The sequence below is a fragment of the Pholcus phalangioides genome, unplaced genomic scaffold (genome assembly GCF_987345545.1).
Source record: "Pholcus phalangioides strain wild (caught in Gottingen) unplaced genomic scaffold, Ppha-v1.0 ptg000011l_1, whole genome shotgun sequence".
NCBI classification, from domain to species: Eukaryota; Metazoa; Arthropoda; class Arachnida; order Araneae; family Pholcidae; genus Pholcus; species Pholcus phalangioides.
This window is the reverse complement of record NW_028301604.1, coordinates 35,450,912-35,471,617: the sequence shown is the minus strand read 5'-3', so window position 1 is coordinate 35,471,617 and position 20,706 is coordinate 35,450,912. Positions and strand designations below refer to the sequence as shown.

At 39.5% G+C, this 20,706-nt stretch overlaps 1 protein-coding gene across 12 annotated transcripts in view; it reads right to left on the bottom strand.

Annotated features, from left to right (window-relative positions):
• Positions 1-20,706, bottom strand: part of LOC149080384 (protein FAM91A1) — a 609,292-nt gene that overhangs the window by 325,754 nt on the left and 262,832 nt on the right. The window lies entirely within an intron of this gene.

Below are 20,706 nucleotides of genomic sequence, written 5' to 3'. Positions count from 1 at the left end.
AGTACATAAATAATTATGTGCAATGACAAGTGTTGAATGAAATTTTTTAGGCTTTACGACTAGGGTGGAAGATGTTAAGAGTATTTTGTGATAACTGTGTGTTAATTCATTTGTGGCCGTTTAAACCTGATTTTTATCTATGCTAAGTTGTCTTCGTTACCATGTGTGTGACCCTGGTTAATAAAGGTTCTACTGTAAAGAGAAACAGGTACATAATTTGTTATAGTTGTCACAAGAAGAATTACTAAAATTATGTCCATTCTGAACATTAGACCATGAAAAAGAATATAAAACAAATATATCCATATAAATAACTTATGCTTGAATAATTATGATGTAATGTATCCTTGGGAACACAAATGATGAAAATAATGCACACATATGCATATAAAATAAATGTAAAATGTATAGATAATGATGACCATCGTTGAGCAAAAAGAATACATATGTATTCTTAAAAACAGTCAATCATATTTTATGACCTATTAAAATAATAATGATTGTCAATGTGAAAATATGTCCACACATCATGTGTTGATAATTACTTATGAATTCTATCATTAACATAAATAATTAATGAAAAAACATAATAAAGAGCTATGTGTGCATGTGTCTCACACATGTAAAAAAATTAATTTCGTAATTGTCGTCTCAATGATATTTCATACAATTCCAGACATTTTCTTTGGTTAGCAAAATACTTTGTTTTTTCCTCCATCACTTTAAGAACATTTTTATGTTCTTGCTCCCAAAACTTCAGTTCTGCTGCTTTAACTTCCATGGCTAAATTATGTTTCTCTCTCTTGTATTTCAACACTTCCTCGGATATTTCATTCTGTTTTTTTGCTTTGTTGATAGTGACATCCATCAATTTTGCAGCCACCTGTTCTGAAGCAGCATTAGGGCGACGCTTTTTTTCTTGCTGGTGGTGGCATAGTCTTTGATGATGAAGGTGCTGTGCTACTACCTTGCTCTTCTGTCATGAATGAAACAGTAGGCTGCACACTTAGTATAGAATTGACATGTATTCCATCCTATAATCAGAAAAGATTTTTATAAATGAGAAACTGCATTTTTTTATACTTCAAGTTACATATATATTTGAAACTCTTTGTATTATGCCTTTGAGCGATTCAAAGCCAACACGTTTTGTTTGAGCAAATATCAGCAAAAATGATACTCCCACACTGATACACCAATTCATTCATAAAAGCAGGGCTCGATAAATCCCAGGTCCCATGGTGACTAAGAAATTGATGTTTGCACTTAAAATTTTGGAAGTGTAGCTACTAAATTAGAGGCTGAGAACAGCATAAAATGGTTGGGATTTATATCAGAACATATCTGTCAACACCAAAGTCAAAAGAAATTTAATTTTGGACCTGTTTTTCCTCAGTTAAAAAAAATTTCAGCTCCTAAAGAACTGTTCTGGCACCTAAATTGTTTAAGATTTGTCAACCCTTAATTTCGCCACCTGTGGGCTAAACAAATTTAGGCAGCCTTCTTGAATTCTACTCTAGTTTTCTTGACCACTCATTCCTTGCATTTGCCGCCCTGATCTATAGCCCGCTTTTAGCCAGTGATATATTTTTTACTGGAGGGACTTGACGGGGTATAAAGTCCAGGGGGGGGGGGGAATTTGAGGAATGCGTGGCCAAGAAAATTAGTGAAATGGGAGGAGGGCGACGAAATTTGTATAACCCTCAATAAATTAGTCTTTGCACAGACAGCAAAGGACTAGGTCAGTGACACAGTGAGTGAGCAAAAGAATAGCCTAGAAAGTTTGCAAGCATGTGAGTGAGCGTGAGCAAGCAAAAATGAGTGATGATGACCAAATAGGTGACCTACACAGTAAGGTACCAGGTCAATGAGTGACCAAGAGTATGTGCAAGTAGGTGAGTGACTGAAACTGTGTGCAAGAATGCCAGTGATCAAAACAGTGTTGAAGCATATGAATGACTAATGAAAGAGGTACTATAGAGACAAGTGGGGGAGGCAAAGTGAGTTATATAGCGCAGGGTGGGTGGCAAATTAGAGAAAAGAGTAATCAAGAAAATTAGAATTAGACTAGAATAAGGGAAGGGCAGCAAAATTCGTCTGGCTCACAGATGGCAAAATCATAAATGAAGCTCTCTGCTTAGCCCCAAATAAATATGCTTCTGTGCACTCAGTTTTCACAATGTAGCAGGAATGCACAGTGCTGTGTATGGTAGCAATGTATTTTGTCCTACTGCTGTGACAATTCTGCATACACAGAAAAAACAGGTGTATGCAGATAAAAAAAGACAGTAGTCCTTTGTATCAAGTGACCCACAGGCAGGAAATGTTTTTAAGAAATATAAAATACACTGTGTCTGAACAAGTATTTTCATTTGTATGCACATATAATAATCAGATATCACATGAAACCATGTGTGACACAAAATACATGTTTTTTGCCATATAATCACTCGTTTAATGATTTTCAGCTGCATATCTGTATACAAAATGTGGTATTGATCACACGTATGTACACATTACGTGTAGGCCATATGTAGGCCTATATGAATATGCATTGTTTATAAAATAGATTTATTACGTTTATAATATAGATTGATTACATTTATAATATACCCTGGATCTATTACATTATAACTATCACCTGCATACAATTCATGCCACTTATCTGTATAGCATAAATTGTATGTAGGTGATATTTAAAAAAATTGAATAAACGATGCATAGACAGATAGAACTGTCATGATCTATGGCATAGTTTTCCAAATTTTTTTCCATCTTCTCCTCACTGAGATTTTTTTTCATCTTGTTTCCTGAGTGGGGGAAATATTTCATTGTATTCTTTGTTTTATCAGTAAATTATCACCCCTGTTTACATCTCATTGCCCCCAGGGGGATATTGCCCACTTTGAGAAACATTGTTATCACGGCCCCTGTGCTGGGATCTTCACAGGCCAGTGTAGTGAATTTGTAGTGTTGAAAAAAAAATTGTTTCGAGCCTCGGCAGTCCCACCATTGTGAGCCATGATTGTTATTGAGCATTGTTTTTCAAGGTGGGGCGATGGAATGGCCCTGGTGTTGGTAGTAGTTGTGGGTTTAGTACAGGATGTGGGATAGCTTAAGTTAGGGGCCAATGTGAGAAAAAAATTGTACGAAAAGTTTGGGCAACCATATTATAGGATACCTTTATATGCATGGAATTTACATTGCATTTTACTGTTTTAATGTTAATTACATGTTACATTCTATTGCACTGCTTGTAGACATAAAACTTATGAACTTTTGAATTTCAACAATCCAAAGAAATAAATGTAATTCACATACCCCATTTTGCACTTGGTCATGATTGTCATCTGATGAATGATCTGCAGACAACTCTGTAAAACAAAAATTAAAATCAACTATATTCAACTACACAATGCATTTGAGGGAATCAAATGAACTATTTATAAAATTTATGTAAATAATTTTTTCTTACCTTCAACATTTTGCGACTGACTGTAGTGATCCTCATTGTCATGGTAAAATTTGTCCGAATCCACTTTGTTACTCAAAGGAACTTTGCAGCCACCCAATGCAATCAGTTTTTCTTCTAATAGGGAATTAGCTGCAACCTTTCGGAATCACCACCACCGGTCTTGAAGAGCTGCATTCTTTCTGTGACAAGCTTCTTCTGGGCCCTTTTTTTCATATTCCGGTAGAGGCCTATAAGTTGTTTGGCACTCCTCTCAAACAATATTCCAGTTGTAGCATTAAACAATTTGCTCAGCTGCCCCAAGCCTTTTTTCTTGTTCACCATTGCTCCTTTCTCTCTGTTGCTGACAGAAAATAAACAATGCAACAGTGAAAAGGAGGAGAATTCAAACGCTATCTCTTTCAAATGTAAATTTCGTGGTCGAGTTGTTTACTTCATTGAGCATCCAATTAGCATCGAGGAATTCTTTCGCCCACCGCCGCCAAGTGAACATCACCAACTGAACTACGGATCGCTTAATCCACGGATGGTGAGCGAGCGAGAATACCAATTTCGTTTGAACCCCAACTAGGGTTTAGACGATCCATGGTTTGATCCACTGCACTGTGAATACGGCCCTTAGAGAAGCGATCCACACAGGTGAGGCAATATGTGTAGCCTTCTGATGGAGGCAAAGGGCCTACGATATAAATGTGGACGTGTTCAAATCTGGCATCAGGTGGTCAAAATTCCCCATGTGGGCTCTTCGTATGCCGACTCACTTTAGACTTCTGACAGTTAATGCATGTACGTGCCCAAGTGGTCACGTCAGCCTTCAGGGCAGGCCACACGAAACGCTCTTGAACTAGCTTCACAGAGGCCTTTACTCCAGGATGTGACAGTCCATGCAAGGCAGTAAAGATGTCCCTACGCATCGAGGATGGAACCAGTGGTCAAATGTGTCCTGTAGAGTCATCACAGTACAGCTGAAGCTTTGATTCATTAACAGGAAGAGAGTGGATTGTCAAGGAAGTAGATGAAGCATTGGTGGGTAGTTGCTGAATATCCTCATCTTTGAGTTGTTCCTCTGCCATTCGTTTGAAGTCGTGGAAGATGGTGTATCAATCGATGATATGTGCACTCTTGATAGTGCATCAGCCACTACATTGTCTGTGCCCTTGAGATACCTGATGTCAGTAGTAAATTGGCTAATGTAGTCCAAGTGCCTCAGTTGGGGCGGAGAGCACTTGTCTTCTTTTTGTGTAAATGCATAGGAAAGCGGTCGGTGATCAGTGAAAAGCACAAAACAGCACCCATCCACGATATGGCGGAAATATTTGATTGCCATGTACGCTGCCAACAGTTCTCTATCATATGCACCATACTTTCGCTGGGCTGAAGATAACATCTTGGAGTAAAATGCCAATGGTTGCCAATCTTTTCCTACCTGTTGCTGAAGCGCAGCTCCCACAGCGGTGTCAGATGCATCAACCACAATAGCTAAGGCAGCTGTAGGTGACTGATGGTATAATGTGGTTGCTTCAGCTAGGTCATCCTTACACTTTTGGAATGCTTTGGTGGACTCCTCTGACCACTCGACAGGTCTTTTATCATTCTTTGTGCCACCCTTCAGGTAATTATTCAGCACTGCTTGAGATTGTGCAGCATGAGGAATGAAACGCCTATAGAAATTATTGATGGCCAGAAATTGACACAGTTCGTTCAAGGTGTCTGGTTTAGGAAAGTTTATGATTGCTGAGACTTTGTCAGGAAGAGGTAAAATGTCTTTTGAATCTATAATGTGACCTAGGAATTTCACAGAGGCTTGACCAAGAACGCACTTGGAAGCATTGACGAGAACACCAAATTCTTGAAACCTCTGGAAAACTTGTTTCAGATGGTCAACATGCTGACTTTCAATTTCCGTGAGGCCACTAACATCATCAAAATATGGTATACAAAAGCCCAATCCTCTGAGAACATAATGTATAAACCGTTGAAAGGTTGCTGCCACATTTGATAGACCGGGAATTCTGCTAGCAGGCGGGAAAGATCGAGTTTCTATCCATGGACTTCACTTGAATTTGTGGTGCAGTTGAGATTTGACCTTCTGATTGAAGTTGTGTCAAAGCATCAACCAAACATCCTTGTCGAACATCAACTAACAGGCCAAAGTGACATAGGAAATCTGCCCCAATGATGGGTTGCAAAATTGTTGCAACAATAAATGGCCAGTGAAATGTCCTTCATAGTCCTAGGCTCAACTTAAGCAGGTGTTGGCCATAGGTTCTAATGACAGTTCCATTTGCTGCAAAAAGCTGCAACTTTCCAGGCTGACGACTTGATTTTGCAGTTGTGGCAAGAATTACAGAGACATCTGAGCCTGTATCAATGAGGAACTTCATGGAAGATGATTGGTCAGACAGATATAAACGGAAGCACTTGAGTTTGCCATCACTCTAAGCATTAAGTGACGGCCCAGCTAGTTTACCTGCAGGTTGAAACTGCAAGGCTGGACACATTTGGTTGCTTTTTCTTTGAAATGCCAGTACTACCAACAGTGCTGGTAGTTTTTATCACGACTTCTGGAATGCTGGCGAGATCTGCTGCGATTTCTTGATTGGGATCAAGAGCACACGTTTCGAGATGCTGCAAACGGGAAGAAATATCCATTAGAATGGTCTGCATTTGTGAAGCTTCAGTTGACACTGCATGAACTGCAGTGGAGCTTTCGGTGGCGGCAAGTATGGCATCGGCCATTTCTGCCAATTTATCTAGGCTATCGTTGGATATTGCTAATATTTGCTGAACATTTGTAGGCAGCCACTGGTGGAAAAGAGACTTCAAAATATCATCACTCACTCGTTGCCCAGCTTTACTTCACATTTTCAGGAGAAGGCGTGATGGTTTTCGATCACCCAGTTGCAATCCGGAAATTAGGTCGCGCAACCGCTGTTCCTCCGAGTCTGCATACTGCGTGCACAAACAGTGTTTTAGTGTAGCGTAATATGTTGCTTTGGGTGGGTTGGTGATAATGTCCCCGACAACAGACAGCTCCTCTGGTTGCAAGGTAGATACGATGTGGTGATACTTGGTCACCTCGGCTGTCACTCCTGCCAGAAGAAACTGACTTTCCATCTGCCTAAACCAGATCTCCGGATTCGCTCGCCAAAACGGTGGAGCTTTTACGGAAACATGGGTGATCTCTGCCGAACCAGTTGCATTTTCATCTAAAATTTTGTTCTGCTTAAATCCTTTGGTTGCCTGTCCTCTTCACAATATAGGTCACCAGTTCTGGTAATTGACAATGATAAAATCTATTCAATTTATTTAATTAACAAAAACAATCACAAAATCAAAGTAGAGAGGGGATCTCCACTTTTCCCAGTGGACAGCTGTCAAGATGATTCTTCAAAGACAGTTTGTATACCATATAAGGTCGATTGCACCATGTACCATTTCTTTCCATCCTATACATGGTTTTAAAAGCTTCTCCTTGTAGGTATCATCTCAGAAGTGGTAGCTTAAGAGTAGTTTCAAGGGCGATGGAGGGAGAGCTGGGTATAAGGCTCCCATAATAAGAATGCAAGCTAGTCTTTGCACTTTTTGTAAGACAGTTTCATAACAGGCCTTTGATAACGCCTGATGCCATACCACACAACTATAGCTCAGCATTGGGCATGCAATAGCAGTATAAATCCACTGAGTGGTTTTAGGGTTTAAACCCCAGGTTTTGCCAATAATTCTTTTGCATACCATAAGTATATTAGTGGCCCGTTTAGCTCGTTCTTGAATATGAGATTTCCAGGAGAGCTTAGAATCCAAATGACATCCAAGGTATTTCACTCTGTCACATATAGTTAATTCTTGTCCCTTGAGAGTTAAATTTCCAATTTCCCATTTTCTGTTCCATGTGAAAATCACAATTCAGGTTTTTTCCATGGAAAATGTTAGTTGGTGTTTCACCCCATCTGCTGACAGAGTTTAAAATTTGTTGAGCAAGAATCCTCATTGTGGAAATCATGCCCTTGAATGAGCACGACTAAGTTGTCTGCATATGCCTGCTTTTATCCTGGTTCTTTTATTAGATCAGAGATCAGGGATCTGAAGACCGTGTTCCATAGAAAGGGAGAAAGGATTCCTCCTTGTGGACATCCTCTTCTGATAGCTCTTTCAGCTAAGGCATCAATAATACGAGCAGTGATTGTTCGGTTCCTGAGCATGTGATCGATCCATCTAATTAACATAGGTGGAATGTTATAATCTATTAGTGCCTTACATACAGAGTCAAAAGTAACGTTGTCAAAGGCTCCAACAATGTCCAGAAAAATACCAATAGCAAATTGTCCATTGATAATTGTATTTTCAATTCTCCAAATCCTTAGTAACTAGTAGTCTGAATGAACTACTGGTCAGAGGACCGAAGTTAAGGACTGCTTCAACGGCCCTTAAGACCACATGACGTGAGATAGTAGTTGGAGGAGAAAATTTTTGGTTTCGACATTAGTGGATCTCCAACCAACCAGGATGCCGTTTGAACTCTACAACTACTACTAATTATTTAACAATCTTTTTTCCCTCCCTGGTGGTGGCAGTAATTTCATGTTTACAATCTCTTTTTCCGAGGGATTTCTTTTCTTACCATAATTTTTTTGCACCAATATCGCTGGCTTGTTTACTTATCTTGTAAATGTATGAGGATGCTGCATTTTTCATTTTTGTGGATTTTTTAAACTTAAAATTCAGTATATAATAATTAGAGCCCAGAAGTTCAGGAAAAATGCCTATTTTTGCCTATTTCTGAACATTTTTTGCAAGAACGCCTTTTTAATTTTTCCTGCCATAAATGCCCATTTTAACGTTGTTTTGAGTTTGTTCACGAATTTCAGAGGCCATATTCTGTAAGGCCAGACATGGTCCACACTCTGTCCCAAGAGGGATATAAGCGTTTCACCCCGAGAGGTTGGACCACGCTGGGGAAGAGGCCATATTATGAAGAACATGGATATTTTGAGCATGGATGCCTTCAAAAGTCTTGATCTTTTTAAAATCTCCAACTCTTAGTATTAATTATTATCAGAAATCGACCCTCCTTTTCCAGCTCCATTTAAACGTAAATAAGTGAAAGTGCCTGAGAGATAGAGAACTTGATGTTGTCCTGCATTAACTTGGTTTTGGCCAGATGGTGTTAGGCATGGATATTTTTGTTTCAGACGAACACAGCCTATGTATGAGAAAAGCTGAGAAAAATTAGAGTTTGTTATCTTGCTCATATATTTGACAGCATTGTATATGTATAGCTGACCGATCCCTGTCCTAAGAGGTCACCAGTTCATAGCTTGGCTCACACAGGCCATGCAGGATTTGAGAGGGCTCTGGTCCTGGGGCCAAGATTGTATTGGGACTTATTTTATTTCTTTACACCACAAATTCACTGCAAACCACAGGCGTAAAGTTATTGAAATGTTGGGGGGGGGGGGCTTCAAGTCCTATACAACAAAATATCATTTATACGACGCACCATATAAACAACGTTTCAATCATGCCGCCGAAATAGCAGGTCAAAGCGCTGTATAAATGAAAAAATCGTACAACTGAAACCTTATTGAAAATGCCCATTTCCCCACTCTCCTCTTCCGTAAAAATATCCCTAGGGAAATCTCGAAATCAAAAATTAAAAACTATTGTAATTTAAAATCATACTTCATAAAATTAAAATCAAGAAAAATTTTATTACAAAACAATTGCTCAAAACACCGTGCTAAGATTGACATGCATTACTGTTTCTTAAATCTCAAACACTCTTATGATGTTTTTCATCAGTTTTGAATACAGATTTGAAAATAGACAGTTTGTTTGAAATTTTACACACACACACTCTTTTGATAAATATTTAAAATAAAAAAATGCGTTATTTAAAAGATTAAACAAAAAATGGTGTTTTGTTGTTCGGTTTCTATATAAAAGCAAAAAGTCAACAAAGCATTGAGCTCAGCTCTTTGGAAAAAAATCAGTTTTTTCAGAAAGAACAACGTTAAATGCAGGTAAAATGGTTTTTTCGCGTTTAACGCTGTTCTTCAAAAAGTTTCCTCCAATTTTTGAATTCAAATATCTATGTGAATATTGCACTAAGAAAACACAGAATTTGTTTTTGGCATCAGGAGAGACAGGGCAACAACTTTCTAATTGGAAGTTATCGGGCAGGGGATAGTATAAAAATTCAGATTTTTTTATTTTATGACACACTGTATTTTAACTCTCAAAACTGATACAGGGTAATTTTTGAACGCCTGTTGAGCATTTTTTGAATTCGAATCGTTCCTCTACGATGGATGGTTGATGAGATAAAGGCTGTATTAGCACTTACAGGACACCCTGTATATAGATAATACTGAATTCTGATGTTACTTACAATAACTATGAATTCTTGCGAAAATATTACAGTAAATAGAAATGAAACACCTTTTGGGCGAGACAATATACTAGGGAAACAACATAACTTTACCCAAAATGAAAAGCGAACAACAGCTAGACGCGCTTCGGATTTGTATAAGTTCCTACTTTCAATAGCAAAGAAAAATTAAAAGATAAATACTCCTTCTAGTGGGAGTTACACGCTGTTCAAGACAGAGTCAAAAAATTATGTTTATCCTAAATAATTATATTTTAATTTTTCTTTGCTACTGAAGAAGGAACTTTACACAGTTCCAAAACGCATCTAGCTGTTGTTCGCTTCTCATTTTGGGTATAATTACGTTGTTTCCCTAGAATATTACTACAATAAAATAAATTTTCGACAACTATTTACAATGATACTTAATTCTAATGTTTCTTATACAGTCCCCAAAGCAGAATATGCCGAAATCTGTGATGTACACGCAGAAGAATTAGTGCTACTGCAGAACAATCTGGAAGAGTTTTAAGAAAAATGTAGAAAAATTTAGCAGGGCCGCAACTAGTGGAGAGCAGTGGGGTCTGGTACCGCTAGCGCTGGAATAGAGGGTGCGCCAATTTCACCCTTTAACCTCAACATTACAAAGGGGCGTAAAAGTGCCTGCTTGTCCCGGCTGACAATGCATCTAGTTGCCACCCTGTATGAAACTCATTCATAAATTTAAGTTTGAAATAATTTTGCAGCAAAATCTTAAGTTTAGTGTTTTTCTGTCCGATTTTGGCAACACCTTTCAAAGTTGAGAAATACCTCAGGTATGCATGATCATGTATTCTGTTTTGAGGGGCGCGTTAGCCCAGGTCGATAAGATACTCGCCTAAAGTGCCAAAGGATGTTTAGAGGTGTCGTGAGTTCGATACCTGGTTCATCCTTGCTACCACAGGGAGTCCCCCATCGAGGGGTTAGCGCATAACCTCTCGATGAGTATAAAGAACAAGCAATAAATTGTAGGCCCTGGCCTAATTAGCCCTCGTGTGAAGAAAATGACTGTGGTGCGTCAAAAATGATTAAATGATATTCTGTTTTGAACATTGTCCACTAACTCAGTGGTTCTTCGCATTTTGTTACCAGCGGCCCAGTCTTGCCCAATTCATGGTTCATTTGTGGCGTCCCAGAATACTTCGGTAGACACTTTTACTTATAAAAGAAGCACTTCAAAAAATAAATAAGCATACAAATCAATATCTTCAGCTTGTCGCAATGCCCCTGACCAAGGACGGAACTGGAGGGGGGGGGGACACCTGCCCCAGGTGGCAAAATTTAAGGGGCAGCAAATTTCAGGTGGAAACAAAGAACATTATTTAAACATTATCGAATTTTAAAATGGTGGGGCGGCAAAAATCCTAGTTACAGCCTTGCCCCTGACAAAATAGCTATGCCCCCAGGAGCCACGGCGCACACTTTGACGAAACACTGCCGTAACTCATAGTTACTGTTCCACTCGTTTTCATCTCAGCAGAACATAGTTTAGGGGGAGGGGAGAAAAAAATTCACGTAAATAAAAATAATTCAAGCACTCTTAAAAGCAGTTGAAAATGATTATAATGTTTTCAAGGACTGCAACGATTTTTTAAGGATTTTTAAAGACTTGAAAATGAACTTTTTCCCAAGGATTTTCTAGGAGGATATGAACTCTGTCCCTATATGCCGAAGCGTAACCAATCCCAGACTCCAGGTCATCATGGCGACTAGAAAATCTGTATTGGCACCAAACATTATCTGCACGTGACTGCTAGATTGGAAAATCACAGGATCACAAAAATAATTTCATATTTCACTACAGTGTGCCTTTCGACATGAGAAAGAGGTGGGTAACACTCCAGTTTCCCAAACTTTTTGTTCCATCTCCCCACCTTCTGAAAAAAAAATTTCTCTCATTGCCCCCAAGGGACGATATTGCCTACTTTAGGAAAAACTGATCTAGCTGATCATAATAATATATTCATAATAATAACTTCACTGATAATATTCTGTTCCCATTCTTCTAATCACCATCACCGAATATTATTACCCCAACTGCTTGAGTATAATAATTTCAATAATTTCATGCTTGGCTCTCTTTCCATACTTCCACCTTCCATAGTTTTGTAATTTTCGAACTCCGGATAATCCACCCTCGGATAATCGAGGTCCTACTGTAGTTTGGATTTCGATAACAATTCTTGTTCCAAACAATGTTTGTCATAAAAGCTTTTCGCCTCAAGAATATCTGTATAAGCCTTTAACGCACTCGCGAAATGCCCACAAAATTAGAGAAACTGTTAATGAGCTATAGTACTTACCAAGAGATACTGCCTGATGTAAATTAAGCCTTGATGAAGGATACACGGCCTAAGCATAGATGGCGGCAGCCCTGTTTCCAGAAATTTCGTTTGGAGGGGGGACCAAAGTGTTAGAACATTATATAGGTAGGCCATCTTTTCTCCTTTATTTCAGACATTTTCTCCCATTTCGGGGGGGGGGACACCCCTCCCCCCCGCTAAGTCCTTGGATGACGTAATCTATGACTGAAAATTTCAAGAAAGTTCTCGCGCCCCTCCTCAGGGAAACATTTCCAATACATCTGGCAGCCCATTAGTGAGCATGTTTGTGTTCTTCACACAAATTGGCATGTTTTTCTTTTCGGAATATATATATATATATATATATATAGGGTGATTATAAAAAAACTATCCCGACATATGGGCCCCTAACTATCATACCATTCACAGAAACTGAATGAAATTTTGGCATAAGGTATTTTGATGTATGCGCTCAAGAATGATATGGAAAACAACAGTGTCACTCTAACAGTTACGGTTACAGTGAGAAAATTTCGAAAATATCAAATGGCAACACCAAGTTTTTTGTATTGTATTTTTTGTATACTCATCGAGAGGTTGGTGTGCTAATTTTTTGCTGCTGTCAAGTCGCCGTTTTTTGTTGTACCCCTGTGTCAGGAAAGTTTCCTGACAAAGACGAACCGGGTATCGAACTCACGACACCTCTAAACATCCTTCGGTACTTTAGGCGAGCATCTTATCGACCGGGCTACCGCGCCACAAAGTTGAATTCTGATGTAGGGAAGATTTTGAGCCAGAAGCCTTTCATGCCTCTTTTTTCTCGACTTGTATCACTTATGTTGAAAATGCAGAATCGAATCACCAACACAGTACGGTATTTCAATATACAGGGTGATTATAAAAAAACTATCCCGACATATGGGCCCTTAATTATCATACCATTCACAGAAACTGAATGAAATTTTGGCATAAGGTATTTTGATGTATGCGCTCAAGAATGATATGGAAAACAACAGTGTCACTGTAACAGTTACAGTTACAGTGAGAAAATTTCAAAAATATCAAATGGCAACACCAAGTTTTTTGTATTGGAATGTGATCTCCATTGTGAAAAACCCTAAATAGCGTTCGAACGGCAACTGTAGCATGAAAATCACCGGCGGTAGATAGGCTAAAAGTGAGGACAACCAATAAGGACATAGAAGCAGCATAAAATAAAGCATTTTATTGTGTTTCACAAATTTTCCACATGACTTTGTGGAGGACTAATCAGGCTGGGATCTCAGCCAAAGAAACGGTGTGACGAATGAAACAAACATTAATGCTCTGGTGCACGGCAAAGTCCTTTTTACTTTTTCTGGGGATTTTCGTGCTACAGATGCCATTCCAACGCTATTTAGTGTTTTTCAGTATGGAGACTGCATTCCAATACAACAAACTTGGTGTTGCCATTTGATATTTTTGAAATTTTCTCACTGTAACCGTAATTGTTAGAGTGACACTGTTGTTTTCCATATCATTCTTGAGCGCATACCTCAAAATACCTTATGCCAAAATTTCATTCAGTTTCTGTGAATGGTATGATAGTTAGGGGCCCATATGTCGGGATAGTTTTTTTATAATCACCCCATATATACACTGAAGAGCCAAAAAAACTAGTGCACCTGCCTAATATCGTGTAGGACCCCTGCGAGCCTGCAGAAGTGCCGCAACACGACGTGGCATGGACTCAACTAATGTCTGAAGTAGTGCTGGAGGTAATTGACACCATGAAGCCTGCAGGGCTGTCCATAAATCCGTAGGAGTAAGAGGGGGGTGGAGATCTCTTATGAACAGCACGTTGCAAGGCATCCCAGATATGTTCAATAAGAATACGATTAAATAGTCGACGTTTGGGTTTACCCAAAATTCCAAAACGATCACGGCTATACGCGTTTCAGTACTATATGAAGTTCCTTCATCAGTACCAGAAACAAAGAAGAAAGAAAATATTGAAGAACTCCTTATAGCGGGACTTACTTGCTGTTGTAGTCAAGAGTCAAATCAAATACAGTGGTAGAGAAGGTTTGTTCATGGTGAGTGACCAATACGTCCAGGAATGCAATTTGGTTATTGTTTTCTTCCTCTATAGTGAATTGAATGCAAGGGTCAATGGAATTGAGAGTATTTAGAATATGGTCAATGTTAGCGTTACGGTCAAGAAAAACGAAGCAATCATCAACATATCTGACATAAAAAGGAAAACGAATATCACGGAAGAGTTTTGTTTCAAAATAATGCATGTAGATGTCACTAAGTACAGGACTGAGGCAAGGCCTTCAGTCATACGATAGAATTGTTTGTTGAAGGAGAACATATTTTGGTTGAGACAGCCCCGAGTAAGGTCTAACAGTTCAGAGATTTCAAATTGGGAAAAATGGAATTCGTTAAGTCTGGTCTACCGACCTCGAAGAACTCCTCCTACAGGGACATTCGTAAAAAGAGACTTTAAGTCAATAGAGGCCATTTTTGTGTTAACAGGACTGAACAGGATTTTTTACCGGATTCCCGATATTCACAGTACACTCGTGAAATGGTCGTACGTGAAAATCCAAATTTCATCGCTACCTCTGAGATGCTATGTTCCATCTCTCGTGCGCTGACTATAACACCACGTTCAAACTCACTTAAATCTCGATAACCTGCCATTGTAGCAGCAGTAACCGATCTAACAACTATGCCAGACACTTGTTGTGTTATATAGGCGTTGCCGACCACAGCGCCGTACTCTGATTGGTTCCCTATCTCTTTATTTACATACGCATGCCTGTACCAGTTTTTTTGGCTCTTCAGTTTAGATCCTTTGTGATGAGTACCCTGCATAAATGTGTGACATTTTTTTAATGTTTTTAAACCTCTGGATTAAATCAAACGAGTTGGGTTTTTATGCTTATTTACAAGTTAGATGGCGGTAAACCCATTTTAGGAAGAAAGCTTTTATGACTTCTTGGTCCCTTAATATCCAACCAAGAGGGGGGGTGGGTAATGGGGATGATCACCATACACCGAGTCTGATAATATTGTAAAATGAATCTGTCCCGTAAAATACAGGGCAGTAATGACTAGCAAAAATTGCCTCCTCCAACAGATCACTCTGGATCCACACCTGGGGGGGGGGGGGACACTGACCACTTTTTCTCACCGGGCGCAACTAGATCTATAAAACCGGCCCTGATTCTAGGTTTGCATACATAACGAGGAAAGATATGAATACTTATTCGATCAAGTTGATGTAAATTTGCATGAAAATATACATGTAATACAGTAATAGGTTTTAAACCAAATGTTCTAATTTTCTCAAACAACTTTCGGAGTGTTCTAATTTTTTGAAACAAAAAGGAAAAAATTAATTTGTTATTTTCAGCGCATTTAATCTACTTTATGCAAATTTTTTGCCACCGATATGCTCAAGATATGAAAACTCATATGATATGTTCATGATAGAAAAGGAAAATGCAAGTTACAACTGCAGTTACAACTTGCACGACAACCTTGAATTGTGCTTTCCAATTTGAATATTTCACGAACGGTTTTGTAATTTTCTGGGTGGTCTAATTTTTTAGGAAAGGATGTATATATGCGAAAAACTGAAACCATCGTCGAATAATCCCGAATTATGGCATCAAAAATGAAAAATGCATGCAAAATTGAAAAAAAAATTATATATGCATTTGAAGGAGATAAAAAATGAAAAACTACGCATTTTTGGAATGTTCCAGCAAATTAAAAAAAGAAGTGAAAATACTCATATTATAATGTCGAAATATGCATAAATTATAAAAATATGTGCCTTAAAAATGTGTTAATATGCCCTAAAGGCTCTGAATATGTAGGAGTATTGAAAAATATATGTATAATTAAAATACATTTATTTATTTATTTATGTATTTAAAGTGCGGAAATTTCCCTAAAAAGAAAAAAAATCGTTTATTTCGGAATTCAGAAATAAGTCAGAAATGAAAAATATTCTAAAAAAAGTAAACACATTTATTTGTGCAAAAATATGCATTTAAAAATTTCCAGAAATATGCCTTAAAATGAACAATAGTCAATGTTGAAATATTTTATTTTTAAAAAATTATTGAGTTATCTGATTATTGAGCAAGACACAGAATGAGGGGAAGTTATTGCACTCGAGTTATAGTAGCGTATTTTTTATTTTTTTGAAAAACGGCATGAAATCCTAATGAAATGACTGAATTCGAATTTGAAAAATATCAGGATCACATGGGCGGAGATACGGAAGGGGGGGGGGGTAGCATGCAGGCATTGCGCCCCCCCCCCCCTAGTGTCAAAGGTGAAGTCGACTAGTCTAATGTATATGTGTATATAAAAATTGATATCATCATCACCTTGCCCTCACAGCAATACTGACCGTGCCCCCAGACTTCCAAGTTTATCTCCGCCTAAGCCAGACAATCTTATCACAAGAGAGATTTCTGCACATTTTCTAGGAAGTTTACATTCCTCAACCTTTTTTTTAGGGATCCCGAATCTTTACAAAAAAAAAAACCTATTAGTAACATCACAAAGGAGAAAAAACAGGACATTCCATCTTCGCATCAACCATTTTGACAAAAAAAAGGGGTTGGCAACTTGGCTCGGCATTTATCTGATAAAATAGAAGTTCCTCCTCTGAGAAAAAGCTTTCACTAGTTCTCTCTTTCATTTTGGATTTATTTTTGTTGCACCATGGTCATTTTGTGCACACTTATCTGTTGTACCTACTGTGAGTACTAGAAGAATAGCCAATTTTAAGAAGTCTGATAAAAAAAATAGTTGTATTAGCACACAATACACAATTCAAGGTACAACAGAGATGAGATTTTTTTAAACTCAAGCACCTGTTATTTTGCTGTATTTATGAGTCTGGATTTACTGGTTCACAAGTAAAATGACATGCACCCTATATAAGAATATATTAATACCCCCCTAGTATTCCAACCCCCCCCCCATCCTTTTCCTTTTCACAACATATCTTGTTTATTTCGTCCCACTTCATCAGAGTGCTATGGAAAGAGACACGTGAAAGCACCAGCTTACTGAAAAAGCAAATTTTACAATAATAAAACAACAAAAAACAAATGTGATTCATCAAGTACCCCCAGAAAACTTCTCCATGAGGGTCCCCAGGCTCCAATTCACTGAATTTTAGTGGGACCCCAGAATGAATTAATCTTGGACTACTGATGTTTCAAATTTTACAATGTTAAACAACAAAAATCAATGAGATTCATCCAGGGGAACCCGAAATGAGGCTTGTGACATCCTTCCTGTGAGGACCACGAAAACTTTTATTTTTATCAATTTTACAATAAATAAAATCCGGGGCTCCCACATCCAGTCGCGGTGACCCAATACACAGATTTTTAGTGAGGGACCCAGACTGGATTTATCTCTGGCTTCTGCTGTTTCAAAATTCCACAGAAAACAATGATGTTCATCCAGGGCTCCCAAAATTAACCTTGTCAATTTCCACATGGGCCCCCCGACCCGGAAGCTTGTCGGCCATCCCCTGCGGTGAGTGCTATGAAATATTTTCATTTGTATTAATTTTACCAACGAATAAAATCCAGAGCACCCAACCAATTACCCAGGTCATCAATTCGCATACTTTTAGTGGGGTCCCAGACTGGCTTTATCTCGGGCTACTGATGTTGCAAATTTTACAATTAAACAATAAAAATATGAGATTCATTCAGGGCCCCCGAAATGGACATGTCAGAATTTTTCATGGGGGGGGGGCCTGACCTGGATGTTTGTCGGACATCCCCCCTGTGAGGGACCACAAAATTTTTCATTTTTATTAATTTTACAAATAATAAAATTCAGGGCCCTACATACAGTAGCGGATACCCAATACGCAAATTTTTAGTGGAGGACCCCGGACTGGATTTATCTCTGGCTTCAGCTGTTGCAAATTCCACAATGTTAAACAAAAGAAAACAATGAGATTCATCCAGGGCCTCTTCCCAAAATGAAACCTATCAATTTCCACATGGGGCCCTTGACAGGCCCGTCATTTGGGGGGGGTCAGGGGGAGCCTTTGTTACCCCCTGGCTTTTGAACATACACTAAAAATGGTATATATATGTATGTATATACGAGTATACATACATTGAGTACATGTTCTTTGCTCCCTCCCTGAAAAAAGATGGCCCTGGTCCCCAACCTGGAAGCTTGTCCGACATCCCCAGCTGCGAGTGCCACAAAAAATTTTCATTTGTATTCATTTTACCAACGAATAAAACCCAGGGCCCTAACAAAATACCCCGGACACAGAAAAGAATAAGATTCATCCAGGGCCCCCAAAATAAAGCGGGGTTCCCGACTCGGAAGCTTATCAGGTATACTCCTGTGAGGGCCAAGGCAAATATTCATTTGTATTCATTTTACCAACGAATAAAATCCAGCGCCCCCACGTAATTACTCCAGACCAAATTCGCAGATTGTTATGGGGGCCCCAGATTGGATATATACCCCAGACTGTGGATATAATATCTTAGGCTTCCGCTATCGTCGGAAATTTTTCAGTTTCAAAGCAGCAAGAAAACGATGAGGTCCATCAAGGGACCCTGGAAATTAAACCTTTCAACTTCCCCATGAAGGTGTATGTGCAATGCCACCCCAAGACCCTGTGTGTTGGGAGCACTGGTGATTTATGTACACCCATTGCCATAAAAATTTGCGTACCCAGAAGAAGTCGTCAAAATGAAACGAAATTTTACACATGTAAGTACTACGTTGATATAAGTAAGTGATTAGAAAATCCAAGAAAAAGGATCATTTATTGCAGAAAAAAGTACACATGAACAGAAGTTTTAGTACTCTGTTGGACCCCCTCTAGCGCGAATGCACGATGCGATACGAGCGGGCATTGACGCATACAAGTTCTGTATGATGTCCTGAGACATCTCGTTCCACAGTTGCTGTAAATGCGCCTCTAGTTCGACCAACCTCGTAGGGTGTCCAACTTGCCGTCCCAAATGATCCCAGATATGCTCGATTGGTGACAAATCTGGGGATAGAGCAGGCCAGGGAAGGGTGGTAATGTGGCAGAGGCAGTTTTGTGACATCCTTGCTGTGTGTGGCCTAGCATTGTCTTGTTGAAAAATGGCTCCTGGGAGCCCTGCCATGAGTGGCAACACATGTGGCTGATGGATGTTATGGACGTACCGCTGGGCTGTCATTGTGCCATGGATCAATATTAGGGGTAACCGTGTATTGTAAGCAATGGCACCCCATGCCATGACACCAGCTGTGGGAGCAGTGTGTCGCTGTAAAGCGAAGGCAGGATTGAAGCGTTCACCACGGGGCCTCCGCACACAAACACGATTGTCATCACTGCTCAAGTTGAATCTCGATTCGTCGCTGAAGACGACCTGGTTCCATTCCGTTGCAGTCCAATCCCGTCGTGCTCGACACCACTCCAAACGGAGGCGTTGGTAGGTGGGTGTCATTGGCAGCACACGTAATGGGCGCCGCGATACCAGATGTCCTTCAGCCAGTGCAACTTCCCTTATGGGAGTTGCTTGCCCGGTTCGAAATATCCAGTAATAAAGTGGCAAACGACAAGTGGAAAATGATTGCAAACAAACTTTCGCATGAAATATTATTATTTATTCAAATTAATTATAGGGTTAGTCAATTTTAACAATGGATTAGTATATCGTGGAGCCCTCTATTTGACGTTAACAGTAAAGATACTGGCTCACCAATTGATGATCATCAACAGTCAACTTGTACAGTGATCGGACATCCGATGTTGTTAGCCTTTCCCGTAAATATCAGAGGAGTTTTCTCGGTTGAGAACCGGAACACTTTGATCAGTTCCTGGGGGCCTCTCGGTTGAGGGCCGAACCACCTTGATCAGCTCCGGGGGGCCTCTCGGTTGAGGGCCGGACCACCTCGATCAGCAATGAAGAACTTTGACTGTGAAGATTATTTTATATTTTTGATTCCGGACCTGCCGGAAAACGGATTCAAATAATGTAGATTATTGCATTTTAACAATTCAGCCTAAGGCCAATGGATACGGTAGCAAGACGGTGAACCGTCCTACTAGAGGGCTTCAGTAGAATAGAACAAGATTAGACGAACGCGGAATCAGCACTGTTACAACGTATGGCCGGTATTTAAAGGAAAACATCCGACCGCACGTGTCTGATCAAGCCAATCGGCTTCAAGGTCACCTCATTTGCATGCGATCGCAGGCGAACATCACGATCGGCCTTGATCGTCGCCATACGATCACAGCTGCAGACTAGTAACATTTATGACAACAGATCACGTGACGGTGACTACGGACTTTTACGCCGGGGGATCATCGGCACGTTACACCAGGCGCCTTGCGATGGTCCGGGAAGACACAGGGCCCCGTAGTGAAGCTGCTGCCTGTGTCTGGATAGCGGCCAATGAGGCAGTTGGCTCTACGCGTGCGCTTTGGATGATGTGACGGTCTTCTCAACGACTGGTCTGTCGAG